The sequence below is a fragment of the Papio anubis genome, chromosome 6 (genome assembly GCF_008728515.1).
Source record: "Papio anubis isolate 15944 chromosome 6, Panubis1.0, whole genome shotgun sequence".
NCBI classification, from domain to species: domain Eukaryota; kingdom Metazoa; phylum Chordata; class Mammalia; order Primates; family Cercopithecidae; genus Papio; species Papio anubis.
In genome coordinates, this window is record NC_044981.1 from 136,702,959 (window position 1) to 136,717,923 (window position 14,965).

The following is a 14,965-nucleotide window of genomic DNA, read 5'->3' on the forward strand; positions in this document are numbered from 1 at the left end:
CCATTGACAAAGAAGAGATCATGAAAGCATTTAGAGAAAATAAACTGAGAAAATAATTTTCTATAGAAACAGCAGAAATCACAAGACAGTGCAATAAAAACTTAATCTGCTGAAAATTAACAACATTCAACTTGGGATTTTATAACCAAACCATCATTCAGAAGTGAGGGCAATATAAAAGACATTTTCAGACAAACAGAAGTAATCATTATCATCAATAGCCTTGACAGAAAAAATGTCTCAAGTATGGCCTTCATGAAGAAAAAATATAAAACCATAAAGAAGAAATTAGATGTAAAAAGTAAAACACAGCAAGTAAACCTAAACTAACATTGATTCTCTAAAATAATAATGATATTCAATTTGGAGAAATTTGAGAGAGTTAAATCCTAGACAACAATCACCTGTGAGATAGGAGGAAAGAATCATTATAAAATAATGTGATGTTCTTGTATCAAGGGAAGGAAAATAGAACTATTGGATTACTTTATATTTTATTCATTATATATATTAAAATATTAAGCAAATTCAGAAAAGAAGAGGAATAGAAGATGTAGCTTCCAGTAAAAAAAAGAAATGCATAAAAGAGCAGAATAAGCCAAAGTGAGAAAGTATACACAGCAACATTATGCTCATGAGTAAGAGATAATAGAACAAAAAATCTGAAGGAGAATTGAAAAATCAGCATTTGTTTTTATTTTAAGATAATTTTTGACTTACAGAAAAATTACAAAAATAATATAGGGAGTTTATGCGTATCTTTCACCCCATTTCCCCTAATGTTCATAACTTACATAACCATAATACAATGGTCAAAACCAGGAAACTTAATGATGCAATACTGTTATTGTACCTTATGCAAGAAAAATTGATATCTTAAAATAATCAAATACATAAAATCCAAAGACCGTATTATTAAATTAAAAATAGACTTAGGGAAATTGTCTAGAACTTGGAACAGAGATATAAAAGCATAGAGACTACTAAAGAGAAATTAAGACAAGTTGGGGATAGAATGAGAATGTCTAACATGAACTGAAGCTGAGTTCCAAATGGAAAGAACAAAAAGAACAAGGGAGAGGCAATACTTTTTTAAATGTTTTAGAATTTTCCAGGGTCAACAGAAGATATAAAACCTCAGATTCCTAAAATACAAGCAGGAAAAATAAATTAATTTACAACACAGTCACCAAAGAAGAATTGAAGAAACGTGAGAAAGAGGAGAGGTCTTAAGAGAAGTAAGATGAAAGAGAAGTTCTTGAAATTTTTTATAAATATAACATTCACATAAAAACTACATAAAGATAATGGAAGGAATAAATATGATAGAATTTTACTTATAAAGTAGATAAAAATTATAAATAAAAATCTTAGCAAAAAGAAAAATCAGTAATGTATTAAGAAATACATTTAACCCAGGAATGCAAGGATGATTAACTTTGGAAAAGCTATTAGTATGATTCACCACAATAACAAATTAAAAGAGAAAAATGAATATTTCAATAGAAGTAAAACAGTTTTGATAAAATTTATTACACATTTATAACTTAAGAAAACTACTAGCGGGCCAGGCGCAATGACTCACACCTGTAATCCCGGCACTTTGGGAGGCTGAGGCAGGCGGATCACGAGGTTAGGAGATTGAGACCATCCTGGCTATCACGGAAAACCCAGTCTCTACTAAAAATACAAAAATTAGCCAGGCGTGGTGGCGGGCGCCTGTAGTCCTAGCTACTCGGGAGGCTGAGGTGGGAGAATAGCATGAACCCGGGAGGCTAAGCTTGCAGTGAACCAAGATTGCACCACTGCACTCCAGCCTGGGCGACAGAGCGAGACTCCATCTCAAAACAAAACAAACAAACAAACAAACAAAAAACAACAAAAAAGAAAACTACTAGCAAACTAGGAATAGACGAGAACTTCCTTTTCTGATGAATTTTGTCTATCAAAACTCACTACAGCTAACAAACTCAATTTTGAAACAATACAAGCATTTCTTTATAATTCAGAGGAAGGTGAGGTTATAGACAATCACTGCTTCTAATCAACATCACATTGGAAGACCTTCAAGTAAACTAAGGCAAAAGAGAATTATAGATGATAAAGAGTAAAAGCAAGAAAAAAGAAAAAAAAAAAGAAAAACTTGTCATTCTTTTTAGAGAATAGTATTGCAAAAATAATTTCAGTGAGTAAAAGAGTTTGGCAATTTTGTTTGATATGAGCTCAGTACACAAAACGAAGAGTATACTTTATACTTTAGCAACAAACAGAAAAATGTGCTTTAAATGTACTTTTTTATTTTTAAATGTACTACAATAATAACACAAACCATTTATTTCCTGAGAATAAATCTAATAAATGAAATACAACAACCTTTGTGGAGCAGACTCTAAAACATTACTCAGAGACATATAAAAGTCTTAAATATAATAGCATGTTTATGGATAACAACTATAAATAATATAAACATGACAATTTTCACCAAAATTAATTTATAAAATCAATGCAATTTCAACTCACAGGATTTTTGTGGAACTTGACAAGCAGATCCAAAAATTTATATGGAACAGTAAAGGGACAAGCATAGAAACTGGATTGAAAAATAAACATATTAAAATATCCTTAAAATCATGGGAATGTAATTTAGGTAACAGTGGGATAAATTTCCAAATCATTAGTTAGACAATAACTAAATTTTGTGAGATGTCAGGAAAGATGAGTCATTCATACATTTCTGGAGGCATTGTAAAAAAGCAAAATGTGATGTACATACTGTGGTAAACACAAATTATTCCTATGAATTTCTGTCCCTGACAAACTTTCAGATACAAAGAAATATGGACAAGGATTGCCGTTGAGCATTCTTTGCAACATAAAACTTAAGAAAATACAACTGACTACCATTAGCTGGCTTGCTCATGCAGCCGAATAATGTTATATAGCTGTGTAAATGATTGAAGTAAGTCTGCCTGCATTGATATGGATACATTTTAAAAACATAACATTGGATAAAAATTAAATCTGCAGAAACCTACATGCAGTATGGTAACACTGATTTCAAATGTAAAAAGTTCAAATGTAAAAAAGCAGTAAGGTTTGCATGTATAATAAGCATAAATAGCAAACACTGGAATGACACATACCAACTTGAGGGTAGTGGTTGTCTCCGGAATGCTAGGGAAAGATAAGTGATAGGGCTTTAGATGTTACTGGTTCTTATAAGCAACAAGCAATATACTCAGAGACTGTAATAAGTACAAAAAAATACAAAGAGCTATATAATCTCAGTGGGGAGACCATTTTTGGTATATTTAAAATGTTTCATGATTAAATGTTTAAAATAAATACATGTGCATAAACCTGTATGTACATTTTGATTGCAACATTGATTACAATTGCAAAATAATCAACCTGAATATCCACAAATAGGAAAGTGGATAATTAAGTTATAGTACATCATACCCAGGATTACTATTATAGAATAGTGTAAACCTATAAGAATGTGTGTCCCATTGATTCAATTAATGACCCCAATTCTTTGTCCCCTCTCAAGGGCAGGGCATTTTCCCATGCTTTGACTCTGGGCTCGACTATGACTTGCATCAGTCAAACATAGTATTATCAACCATGGCACAACCAGAGGTTTCAAAAGTTCTTGGTTAGAGGAACTTGTTCTCTTGCTGCTCTCGCTCCTTCGCCATAACCGGAACATGCCCAGGCTACCTTGCTAAAATGTGAAGAGCACATGGAGCAGAGCTGAGTTGTCACTAGGATGACCATCCTACACCAAACAGCCCCCTCCATCACGCAGCTGACTACACACAGACACGTGGGACAGCCCAGCTGAGATCGTGGAGCTAAACCTAGATCAACAAAAATGCCAAGACAATCATAGACTTCCAAGGCAAAACTCAGTTGTTTCAATCCTTTTACCAAAATAGTATATTAGTAAGGATAATTCTGAATAGAAAATGATGTGATAGAATGCTTAAAATGCCATTACTTAATCAGAATTTTTCCTAATAATTTATCTTTTTGAAAACAGAACTGAAACAGTATGCCTCACCATTACTTCCCCCTAAATATTTCTTTCCTTATTTGGCTCTCTCAAGAATTGAATTTGTATCCAGTACTCTAGATTACATTTAGTATCAAATTTACTCTTGCTAAGAGTATATGTCAGGGAAAACCACTCCCCCAATATTTATCATGGATTCTTTTCTATTTGCTAGGAGTCTTGGCTGGTTTGAGAAATAAAGGGAAAGAGCACAAGAGAGAGAAATTTAAAGCTGGGTGTCCGGGGGAGACATCACATGTTGGCAAGTTCCATGATGCTCTCCCAGCCGTAAAACCAGCAGGTTTTTATTAGCGATTTTCAAAAGGGGAAGGAGTGCACAAATAGGGTGTGGATCACAGAGATCACATACTTCACAAGGTAATAAAATATCACAAAGCAAATGGAGGCAGGGTGAGATCACAGAACCACCGGATGGGGCGAAATTAAAATTGCTAGTGAAGTTTCAGGCACACATTGTCATTGATAACATCTTATCAGGAAACAGGGTTTGAGAGCAGACAATCTGTCTGACCAAAATTTAATAAGCCTGGGAACGCTACATTAGACTGGAACTTATTTCATCCCCTCGGCTTTGATGGTAAAAGGTAGTTGCCCTAAGGGAGCTGTCTATAGACCTACCCTCAGGGTGCATTCTCTTCCTCAGGGATGTTCCTTACTGAGAAAAAGAATTCAGTGATATTTTTCCTATTTGCCTTTGAAAGAAGAGAAATATGGCTCTGTTTCATCTGGCTCACTGGCAGTCAGAAGTCTTATCTCTCTTGTTCCCTGAAAATTGCTGTTATCCTGTTCTTTTTTCAAGATGCCCAGATTTCATCTTGTTCAAACACACATGCTTTACAAACAATTTGTGCAGTTAACGCAATCATCACAGGGTCCTAAGGTGACATTCATCCTCCTCAGCTTATGAAGATGATGGGATTAAGAGATTAAAGTAAAGACAGGCATAGGAAATCACAAGGGTATTGATTGGGGAATTGATAAGTGTCCATGAAATCTTCACAACTTATGTTCAGAGACTGCAGTAAAGACAGGCATAAGAAATTATAAAAGTATTAATTTGGGGAACTAATAAATGTCCATGAAATCATCACAATTTATGTTCTTCTGCCGTGGCTTCAGCTGGTCCCTCCATTCAGGGTCCCTGACTTCCCACAAGTATAGAGTTAGAACACCTCAGCTTATAACAGAAACAAATTTCTGTAAGGACTACTTACTTCCAGAATATAATATTTTAATCAGGAATGAAAGATAATTATTAACAGAGTATTACATCTAAAAGTGTTTCTTTTTCACATCAAAAATATAAATAAATCATGCAATTGTAGAAACACAAAATTGAAAGAATCCACAAGAGATGTTAACACTGGGTCAATAAGCAAAAATTTAAAATCAGCATTCATTTTAAGATACAAATTAATATGTGCATCTCTTATTGATCTTTTCTCTCATTTTATGAAAATACTGTGCTATCTAGAGGAATTGGAATCATGATTTGTTTCCCAAACTACTGCAAAGCAGGTACTTTCTTAACAAACAAATAGCAGACATGTTTTTCTGTTTAGGTAAATGTTAATAATCACAGCTGCTTTAGTAATTCAGTTATTCAGCAAAGACATTGTAAACTACTTGAAAAGAAACCATCTGGCTTGCAGTTGTAAAACTGAAACCAATTAAAGCATTCAAATGACATTATGTTTTTCATTTTAATCTGTAAAAATACATTTTGCAAGTTCCAATTAGTGGTTGATTTTTCTCTATTGCTTTTATAATATGAGTCTGACTCAAATAATTTTTAAGTTCAATAAAGCCATTCCTATAATTGATGTTATATGGAACACCAGATGATTTAAATATTAAAAAATATAAAATATACATACACTGATATACATAGACACAAATAGTCTAGTACACAAAATTTCCATGTGTCAAACTGATAATAGGGGAAAATATCTGCCATTTTGTAAGAATTGGTTAGTTAGGAATACCCTAAAACCTCATAATCTAGTTAAGGAACTGTATCCACTAAAGAACAAACAGCTAAATCACAGAACTCAAAGGCTGTGATCAGAAAGTACTTTTTTTCACCCACTTTCCTTTCAATTTATTCAGCAGTCTGAGCTTTTCTTTTTGACCTTACAATAAAGCACAGGTAGCCCCATGACTGCTCTCAGCTTTCAATAAGAAAAAGTACTAGAATCACTATGGGTTTCAAAGCTTCAAATGTTAAGTCTCAGGTAATAATCAAAGCATCCAACTCCATTCAAAATTAGAGCTATTCTTGGTTCCCCAGGTGGAGCCTACAGTTGTCAATGAAAAGAGTCAAACTCTGTAAAATATTTGAAGAGATTTATTCTGAGCCAAATATGAGGACCATTACCTGTGACATAGCCCCAGGAGATCTTAAGAACATGTGCCCAAGGTGCTCAGGCTATAACTTGGTTTAAACATTTTAGGGAGACATAAGACATCAATAAATACATGTAAAACGTACATTGGTTCTGCCCAGAGAGGTGGGACAACTTGAAGTGGGAGTGTTGGGGAGCTTCCAGGTCATAGGTGGATTCAGATATTTTCTGATTGACAGTTGGTTGAGTTATTATCTGAAGACCTGGAATCAATAGAAAGGAATGCTTCAGAGCTCCTACCAGACCTAAAAAGGTGCCAGACTCTTAATTATCTCCTGGATCAGGGAAAAGACCTGGAAAGAGAAAGAGATTCTCTACAGAACGTATAGTTTCCCTACAAGAACAACTTTTTAGGGACATTTCAAAATATGTCAAAGAAATATACTTTGGGATAAAATACTTTCATTTCTTTCAGGGCCTGCTGTCTGTCATGTGATGCTATCTAGAGTTAGGTTGGGATTTGGTGTCTTGTTGCTGTTTTGTCAGTCTAAATGTCTGTTTTGTCCGTCTAAAGATCTCTGTTTTATTGTTAATGTTGGTGAGTTGTGCCTGAATTCCTAAGGGAGGAGGGTATAATGAGTCATGTCGAACCCCTACTTCCCATCATGGCCTGAACTAGCTTTTCAGGTTAACTTTTGAATGGCCTTTCCTGATAGAGGAGTCCATCAGTCAGTTGAGGGGCTTAGAATTTTATTTTTGTTTTACATAGGCCTGTTGTAGGTAAAAGGCCAATAAAGAAGGCAGGGTACATTTTTATATTTTTTTCTGTCTTGCACTTCCCCTTAAACCTTCACTCCTGCACCAACATCTTGCTAACTGAGGTTTTGAACCTTTCCTCCAGTGTCAGAGGAGGGAAGAGGCATGAGGTGGGGGCAGGAAGGTTTTATTAAATACTTAGCCACTACCATCTTAAGTTGCCTTGTGTGTTTTAAGGGCTGGCAAATGTTGAAAGTTCGCACTTTCTCCTCTGGGAATTTTTTGTATATTTTTTGGAATGTCCCATTCCAGGTGCTCTCTGATGTGCAGTGCCACTGAGTAGGGTGAAGGCATGGCATTTCAGTGGTTGCTCACTTTTCCTGCTGCAAGGTATCTGGTGCTTCATCTCTAACTTCACCTGAGGCTCCCTTGCCCTCTGTAGACCTGCATTCACAGTATCTTATAAAGCATCTATGTCAAATCTCTCTCTTGGCCATATATGATGTACAGGAAACACTCAGGCATCCTTGACCCCCACAATATCTGGAGCCATGGGACAACCCCAGTAGCAGAGCTTCATTCTACCTCTATGCAGCTAGCCGCTCCTGTTTTCTGTACTTCTCTGGGACACCCTAACCATGGGCCATTGCTCAGCCTCTCAGAGTAATTGGTTAGAAATCCTCTGCCTTGACTTAAGATGAAGAAGCAATCATGGGTTTGTTAAAAAAATCCTCTTTACAAATCTTTCCTCACCCTCTACTCTCTTTACTATTTATATTCCCAGTGAGAGGGTTTTTTAGTCAAAGGGTTTTTAGTAAAAGGGATTTTTAGTCAAGAAGCCCACTCACAGATATTTCCTTTGAAAATTTTCATTTTGGTCTTGCATCTCACTTTAGAATTTCATAACCCATTACATTCTAATGTTTCAATTAAATTTTCACTTTGGTATCTGGCCTTAATAGTGTTTTGTTTTGTTTTTTTTTTAATAATGATCCTTAGCCAAGGGACATTTAAATTATGTACAGAGAAAATATTTCCATCTTTAAAACGATAGTAACATTACAAATGTTTGGCACCTGATATAAATCAGCTCTCCATATTCTCTAAAATGTTACAGAATGGAGTACTAATAAACTAAAATAATTAGTTTCTCTTTGTAGTGGCTAGTGCCATTGTTGGTCTGGCACCCTAGTCACCCTCCTTTGAAAAACAGTTCCACATCTTGACAGTAGGTGGAATCATGTGACCCAGGATGTACCACTCAGAGAAAGCTTTAGTCCTGGACACAGGAATTGGTGCAGGAATAGGTCTATCCTTCCGGGTGAGTCAATTCATATTCTTCACTATGATTTTTCTGCTAGAGATGATAAAATGCTATCTTTTCTCCCTGATTATGAAGCTGAAAGCATGAGACCCTAGAACTTCCACGGTTATGTCCCTGACACCCAGAAAGAAGCACTATTAGAGGTGAAGAGTCTCTGAAACCCCTAAGGCTGTCCTAGTGCCTCATATCTTCCTTTATGTGGTCAACTCCAGCATCTCTTCTAGGAATCTTATTTTTCACTTGAGTTAGTTTAAAAGTAGTTTCTATCATTTTCAATCAAACATGAATGGGCTCTTGATTTTTTAATTCTCAAAAGGTATATCGTACCTAACATCATAAAATGTTTTAAACCCAAATAAACAAAAGTAAGCCTGACTTTAATAGCAACTATATATAGCATTGATATTAAAATTAGCTGTATTCCTTCTAAAGACATGAACAAAGAATAAAAGAAGACATTCTACTATTTAAAATCCAAGGGAATAAATTGACAGTAGCAATAAAGAAAGCATATCTTTTCAATTCCCTGATTTTGTGACAACCAAGTGTTTTAACTCTTGGTTCTTTTAGATGCTTTGGTGGGACTATAGACAAATATAGCAAGTTCAAAATAGACTAATTAATGGTTAATGAGGACATTGTTTTGTTCAAGTACAGAATACACATAGTCGGAAGATGAAAATGTAAATTTCTTTTCTCGACAAAAGCAAAACATAAGAGAATATATAGAAAGCACTAATTTTTAAAGAATACTTAAAGTGGGAGGAAAATTAACACATCATACATGGCTTACCTAGATCCAAACATTCCAAAATATACACGTTTGCTTTTATCTATTTATCACCTCATTGAAAAATGACTGTAAGTAGCAAGAGGGCATTTGGGACGCCCACCTTCCGACAATTTGAATACCCCATTCAAAGAGTCTCCAAAATACATGAGACATCTTGTGCTCATATCATCTTATCTTCTCCATTATTATTTACTTTCAGTTTTAGATACTTTTTATAGAAAGCATAAAGGTGAGGCCAGGCGCGGTGGCCCATGCCTGTAATCCCAGCAGTTTGGGAGGCCGAGGCCGGCGGACCACGAGGTCAGGAGATCGAGATCATCCTGGCTAACATGGTGAAACCCTGTCTCTACTAAAACTACAAAAAATTAGCCGGGCGTGGTGGCGGGCGCCTGTAGTCCCAGCTACTCCGAGAATGGCATGAACCCGGGGGCCGGAGCTTGCAGTGAGCGGAGATCACGCCGCTGCACTCCAGCCTGGGCGACAGAGTGAGACTCCGTCTCAATAACAACAAAAAAAGAAAGCAGAAAGGTGAAATCGATTTATGATCTGTGCAGCAAACCACCATGGCACACATTTACCTATATAACAAACCTGCCCATCCTGCACATGTACCCCTGAACTTAAAACGTGAAGAAAAAAACAGAATTTAGAAACATTTGTCACATAGGTAACATAGTTTCATATTTAAATAGCAAGCTGACCTGAATTATATTCTTCATTTTGTTACTGAGTGCAATTTAGAATATGAGCATGTAAACAGGTTCATGTAGAGTAAAGAAAGTCTTTTGAATGAGTAACTTATCTTCAATCTGGGGTTTCAATGACATTTTAACTATGTTAATAAATTCATTTACTCACTTGCTATCACATTTTTTTAAATTAACATGTGTATAATAATAGGAAATTTTCCTCATCTTAAAAGTCTTATGATCAAATAGAGGCAATAACCAGGCAAATTCAGAACACACATTAAAATGTCATTATAGTTCTAATGGAAGTGTGTGTGAGAGTGTGTGTGTACGCATGCATGCACTTATGTGCTTGTCCATGTAAGATGTAATCTAATTAAAGAGGACTTAAATTTACATATGTATGTAAATTCCACAGAAATGGAATTGGGAAACAATAAGAAAATTTCACAGAAGAAATAATATTGGATTTCAGAATTGAATAATCAGCTGGAGTTTCCCAGGTAGCCAAGTGAGTATAAGGCATTCTAAGCAAAGGGAATATAAGGTACAAAAGCATGAAGATGTGAGAAAGCATGATGAAGTTAGTAACCAGGTAATTTAGTATGACTAAATCCTAAGGTGAAATGTTAAACGGTAAAAGAATAGTCAATTAATAGCTATACTATGAAGTACAACGTTTGGATTTTTCTCCTGTAGCTGACTGTGAGAAGTGTATTTAAAGTCTTCTGGGTTAGTATATAATATAATCTAATTTTCAGTGTTAAAAATTAATACTGGTGCATAAGTGACTTTAGTCACCATCCTACTTTTTAGAGGTCTATATAACTACTGTATTTATATAGTTAAAGAACATAGGTGCTGGATTCAGATTGAAAGGGAGATAATTAAATATAATAAGTATTAAATACAGGCTGGGTGGAAGACGGTTGCCAGCTGGAGCACTTGAAATCTATCTGAACTTCATAAAGCACATAAGTCTTCTTAATAGGGACCCCATGTTTCATAATGCATTAATTTTAAAAATTATATTTTAATGTTATTTATAAATAGTCTTGAAATACTAAATTTTCCAAATATACAGCTAAAATTAAAAAGATTATTAGACACACATTTTAAATGAGTTTATTTTTAAAAGTAAGAAAATAGCTTGCCAAAATTGTATCATTGTAAAGTGGCTTTTCTTGTTAAATAGAGGGAAAGGCCATAAATCAAATATAATGATTTATATTTTAACTTATAGTTTCTCTTTGTAAAGTAGATCATTCAGAATAGAAATAACTTTGAACGACTCTATTGTCAAACACATATTCATTACCTTTCCTATGATTTTCATAATCCATATAGTTATCCCAGACAATTGCCAGAGCTATGTGTAGTTAAACAGTGTTTTGCTTCCTCTTAGCTTGAATTCTCCATCATTTTGATTGTCAAGTAAAGTTGAACCAGTGAATTTGGAACATCGAAGTCTGATCTAGGATAACCTTTGGATACTGTGGTCAATCATGACTTTATGGTCTCTTTTACAGACATGAGAAAAAATTGCGGTAAAAGAGTATTTGTACAAATTATTCAAACCATAGTAAAATTTAATCTCATGGCAATAGAAAATAATAGCTAACAGTCTGTTCTTCATAAAAGTCCTCAGTTTCTGCATTCATAGAACTATAAAACGTTTTCTTTAAAAAAAAGATAGCACGACTACTTTTTTAAAGGCCATTTTTTGTTTGTTTGTTTTGTTGTTGTTGTTTTTTGAGAGGGTGCCTTGCTCTGTCACCCAGGTTGGAGTGCAGTGGCACCATCTAGGCTCACTGCAACCTCTGCCACCAGAGTTCAAGCAATTCTCCTGCCTCAGCCTCCCGAGTAGCTGGGACTACAGGTGTGCACCACCACGCCTGGCTAATTTTTAAATTTTTAGTAGAGACAGAGTTTCACCATGTTGGCCAGACTGACCTCGAACTCCTGACCTCAGGTGATCCCTCAGCCTCCCAAAGTGCTGCAATTACAGGCGTGAGCCACCGCACCCAGCCTTGAGGCCACATTCTCAAAGGTATGCAAATATATGCGGCTTGTATGAAAATCACCATGTAATGTACCTATTTGGTTATATTGAATATTAAAGGTTACGGGGTTAAGTAGAAGGCCAGAAAGAAGGTGAGTTGACCACGTCTTCCAGGACTTTGAACCACATTTTTGGCATTTAAAACAAAAACAAAAGTATTATCCATTGCTATAGTACTTGGGTACTGATGTGTTTTATGCACAAGGGTCATATATTTGTATTTTTCTCTATCGTAATGGATTAAGGTTGAGTCCCATAGCACTATAATATTTGTATTTACAAATAGAAACCACATTTATTCTGAATGCATTTGTAACTAAGTGTACAATTCACAGCTTTATCGCTTGTTTTATGAGTCCATTTGGCTTGGGACAGAAAAAAAATAATCAAGTCTGTATATTTCAGGGCCTGGTCTTTATTTATGCAGAAACTGCTTATTTATTAACATTAAGCATCTCCCATTTGGTCTCAAAGAGACATATAGTTATATGGAAACAGAGCAGCTTTCAGTTGATGATTGCACAACTACAGATGCTTTTTTCCAACACCGTCACAGCTGAGGAGGTCCAACCAAATGAAAAACAGTACTGATGAAGTGAGAAACAGAAAAGCGGTACCATGCAAACGTTATTACATAATAAAATGCAGGCCAGCACACATTTTTTAAACTCTCTTTATTAAATTTATGTGAATCAAGAGGAAAGGGTGAAAAGTATATTTGCTGATGATAAAAAATATTCTCTGGATAATTTCAGTCATCTCATTTAAAACATAGTCTTTAGGAGTTTCTAGTTTTCCCAATATCCTTTTCAGCTCACCATTGTCTACTCCAAAGTTAAGCTTTTTAGATTAAATAAAAAATAGAATTTGCAGGTAGTATGTTCCTGAATAGGCAGCGTTCAACATCAAGTGATATAACAAAATACCTAAATGAAAATTGGAAGACTGTCCTCACTAATCCTAGTCTTAAAATATTTTCAGATGATTCATCTTAACCTGTTTTGACAGCCATGTTAGTGTGTGTGTCTCTCCTGCCCCACCGGGAACGATGCCAGCCTTGCAATGCATGAAATCACGGGATGTGTTATGATGCTATCCCTGAAAGATTTCCAACCTAAGTTATACTCACAGCATTATACTACAGGGAGGCTAGCACCCTGATGGATTCTTAAAATACATGCAGATGTGTTTTTTCTGAATACACAGTGCTAGAAATATTGCTTATCCTTTGTAATGTACTAATATAGAGGTGGATACAAATATTAGACTAATTTTAAAACATACAAAAGTGAATTAAGCATAGTGATTTTTTGCTACCAAAAGTTTTTTCCTCCATTCTTTGTATATATACATATGTGAGTGTATTTGTGTATACACATATATACAAATACATACATATCCACATACATAAAGTTGTGTCATCTATTTAATTGTTCTGGTTAAAGTAATCATCTTTAAGTATACTTCCTAGTATTCAATTTTCATTTTCACTATCACTCATTGAGCATTTATTATTTGCCAGTAAACCGCGCTGAATGTTTAACATAGATTATCTCATTTAATCCTTACAATGGGTTTATAAAGTAAGTATTCTTATATCTGTTTCACCTATGAGGAAATTGTGCCTCTCAGAAATTGAGGCCTATGTAAGACAACCAATTAGTTAGTAAGTGGGGAGGCCAGAATTTAAATTCAGGCTCTAGCTCTAAAGGCAATGCTCTTAACAAGTATTTCTTTCAAGTCAGCTAACCAACAAACTAACTCAATATATTAGCACAAAAGGAATATAAAAGTGATTCCAATTAAGTATTTTTTTATTTAAAATATCATAATAAATGAATAAAACATGCATCCTAACCAAAGGCAGTAGGAGGGAATTTATTGCTCTACTGAGTCTCCAGCCCAACAGTCACATCAACATCCAAAAATATTTGCAATAAATATAAATCTATCATAGGATCTGAGATATTTTGATACTTTACATTTATATAGCATTTCTGTAAATGTTCTTGATGACTTACACTTCCACAGCATTGCCATTTCTTGGGTCAAATTTGCCCAAGACTGCTTTGCATGCCGTTCATTCAAGAGACTCTGTCATATCTTTAATTTCTGTACAGTGAGTTCTACTCTTGTGGTATATATTTCCCCTTCTGCATTTTGTACTCTCTTCAGAGGTGTATCCAAAGATAGAAAAGATAGGAATGAAATGCAAAATCCTATTATCATAAACTTCAGAGAAAGCATGATAATATATTAACACATTTTGTTATTTGGCTTGGATTTACTGGTGATGTGAAGGGTTATTTCTAGCAAAGCCATTTCTACCTCTTTCCCAAAGGGAGTACAAAGAAGATGAAGTTGGCATTTTTATTTATTTATTTATTTATTTTCAGACAGAGTCTTGCTCTATCGCTAGGCTGGAGTGCAGTGGTGAGGTCTCGGCTCACTGCAACCTCCACCTCCCACGTTCTTCTTCCTCAGCCTCCCGAGTAGATGGGACTATAGGTACACGCCACCAAGCCCAGCTAACTTTTGTGCCTTTAGTAGAGACAGGGTTTCACCATGTTAGTCTGGATATCTTGACCTCGTGATCCACCTGACCCAGCCTCCCAAAGTGCTGGGATTACAGGCGTGAGACACCATGCCTGGCCGAAGCTGGCATTTTTAATATACCTATACTTGCATATAGACAAGTAATATTTGAAACCCTAATCTACTAGACTTGTGAAAATTCTCGTAACTCCTTTTTATTAGACAACAAAAGCAGGTATGGTCTCTACCCATGGTATATAAACCAGTAAAATAAAACATGCTTTGATGCTGCAGTCAATAAGGTTGTTTTTGATAGAAGTAAGATAGAGTCAGTCCCTTTTCTAAACTGTGGAAAATTAATTAGATAGTACTGAACTTGCAAG

The 14,965-nt window shown here is 35.2% G+C and overlaps 1 long non-coding RNA gene across 3 annotated transcripts in view; it reads left to right on the forward strand.

Moving 5' to 3' along the window:
* LOC116275369 overlaps positions 1 to 14,965 on the forward strand; it is a 126,451-nt gene that overhangs the window by 93,071 nt on the left and 18,415 nt on the right. The window contains exons 3-4 of one of the 3 annotated variants that reach the window (XR_004184417.1): positions 10,404 to 10,496; positions 11,391 to 11,532. The exons of 1 other annotated variant lie outside the window; for it this stretch is intronic. This is a non-coding gene — a long non-coding RNA (uncharacterized LOC116275369). The remainder of the gene's footprint in view (positions 1 to 10,403; positions 10,497 to 11,390; positions 11,533 to 14,965) is intronic. One more of the 3 variants, XR_004184416.1, reaches the window with a different exon arrangement.